Here is a 2020-nt window from a genome sequence, read left to right on the forward strand (position 1 = left end):
AAAAAAAAAAAAATCCGCGCATATTCATGCCTTTTACAAAGTTGATTTTCTTTCCATTTCAACTGAACTATAGTTTCAGCATGAAGGAGACCTGCTTAAAACCAGGTCTAAGAAACTGGGTACGGTGAGATGGTAACATCACATTAAATAAAAATCCTTAAATGTAAATTCAGAAATAGCAAAGATTTTCTTCCCTTCCTTCTTCCCACCTTCCCTTAAGTAGTACTATAGCTAGCTGAACTCAACTAAATAAAAAATGAGCACATTCGGCAAGAAGTCAATTTGCTAAATGATTTAGGTGTCTTGGGATGGAACTGGAAAAGAGATTTAAGGATAGGGGACATGGAGCATAGGTGTGAAGTCAAGTAAAAACGATCAAGTGAACACATTACTTTTTTTCTGACACTAATGGAACCTTGCAGAGAGTTACACAGTCTCCAGGTGGCAAGGCAGAAGATGCTCAGAGCATTGTGTTCACTTGGGAAATTATGCCAAACAGGCAAGATGGAAGAAATAGCACAGCAGGAACTCCTTCAGACTTCAGCAAAGGCCCCAGCAACAGCTGCTGCTGACGCTCCAGCTGGCAGTGCCAAACCATCACAGCAGCACCCGCCTTGACTTCAGACTTCACAGTCGGGAAAAACAACTGCAAGAGAAATCTGCAGCTTCTCTATGATTCTTTGCCAATTCAACCTAAGAATCAATCCATTCTTTAGCTACTTAGAAGTCGCACAAGCTAAACTTTCAAATTAAGGAAAAAAATTTATTCTAGCCTTATCCTACCAGATCAGTCATTCAATTATTAATTAGACTATTCTCTAAGAAATTCTGCATCACACTGACTAAAGTACTAACAACAGATATCAGAAAATAGCTAGAGCTCACAGGCACGAGATTACCAAACTACAATATTAGATGCTTCAAAGACCACTTCTAAAAGCTACTAAGCGATACCAAAACGCTTTAGGGGAAAAGGGGAGAGGCAGTGTTATTTCACTGCACAGATAATATCTGAGAAAACTATAGTCTAAGGCAGTATTACCCTAAGTCATGAGAACAGTGGCAGCACTTAACATGATTTTTTAATAGGTGGAAGAAGATTTTCACAGGCTTCTGCTGAGACCAACCAGAAAACTCACACTGCTTTCTCTCCACAGATGACAGCACCATGCAGAGAAGCAGCTCTGACCCAGCAGCACAAATGGCTGTTTGCACGCTACTACAGCACCTGGAACATCCTGAAGATCATCTTCTCTCACAAGCCAAAGCTACACAAGAAGGCCTATAGTTGGCTAGAGATGGCCTGGCTTTTCTCCACTGGGACTCAGCTTACCCTCAAGGCAAGACTCCAGGGCACAGAGAAAAAAAAAGAGGTGAAGGTCAGTACAATTCCTGGTCTAAGGGGAATAAGAGTTAGTGATCTAGCTTTTTTGCCCACCCTCTCCACACTGTTAAAAGTATTCCTAGACCTATATAAAAATCTAGCGTTATCAGTTGGACAGTTGCCCTCCAGCTATATAGGAGATGAAATGGTTAAGAAAATGTTAACGTGGGCGGTGCCTGTGGCTCAAAGGAGTAGGGCACCAGCCCCATATGCAGGAGGCAGCTGGTTCAAACCCAGCCCTGGCCGAAAACTGCCTAAAAAACAAAAATGTTAACGTAAAACCGTATCTTTACCTTCAATTCATAGTGAGCTGAATGTCCCCTCACATCTGACTATGCACAAACAGAATCATTCTAAGTAAAGGACTTTTACTTCACATAGTGTATGCATACTTTGCAAATGAACAGAATTTCATATCATCTGTATTTCATTAGGGATTTCTTTTTCTTTGATTTCTGAAAATTTAATAGTGTAATTGTTTCATGTGCCCTTTAGAAAAACAGTATTGGCAGGTCCCCACTGCGACACAATACTGAATTTTAAATTTTGAATTTTTTTTTTTCTCTTTCCATGTTTGGTGAATGTGGAGTCTTGCTTTTGCCCAGGCAGGTGAGGAGCTCCTGACTTCAAGGGACT

General features: G+C 40.7%; 1 protein-coding gene across 3 annotated transcripts in view; it reads right to left on the reverse strand.

The window, feature by feature from the left end:
* PIK3C3 (phosphatidylinositol 3-kinase catalytic subunit type 3) overlaps nucleotides 1-2020 on the reverse strand; it is a 135000-nt gene that overhangs the window by 118975 nt on the left and 14005 nt on the right. Inside the window, exon 1 of one of the 3 annotated variants that reach the window (XM_023510241.1) lies at nucleotides 1140-1236. The exons of the other annotated variants lie outside the window; for them this stretch is intronic. The gene's annotated coding sequence lies outside the window, so the exon portion shown is untranslated. Of the gene's footprint in view, nucleotides 1-1139; nucleotides 1237-2020 lie in introns of those variants that run through there. 3 annotated transcript variants of the gene reach the window in all.

This window comes from Otolemur garnettii, unplaced genomic scaffold, assembly GCF_000181295.1.
Source record: "Otolemur garnettii isolate 467f Iridium unplaced genomic scaffold, OtoGar3 scaffold00012, whole genome shotgun sequence".
Lineage (NCBI taxonomy): Eukaryota > Metazoa > Chordata > Mammalia > Primates > Galagidae > Otolemur > Otolemur garnettii.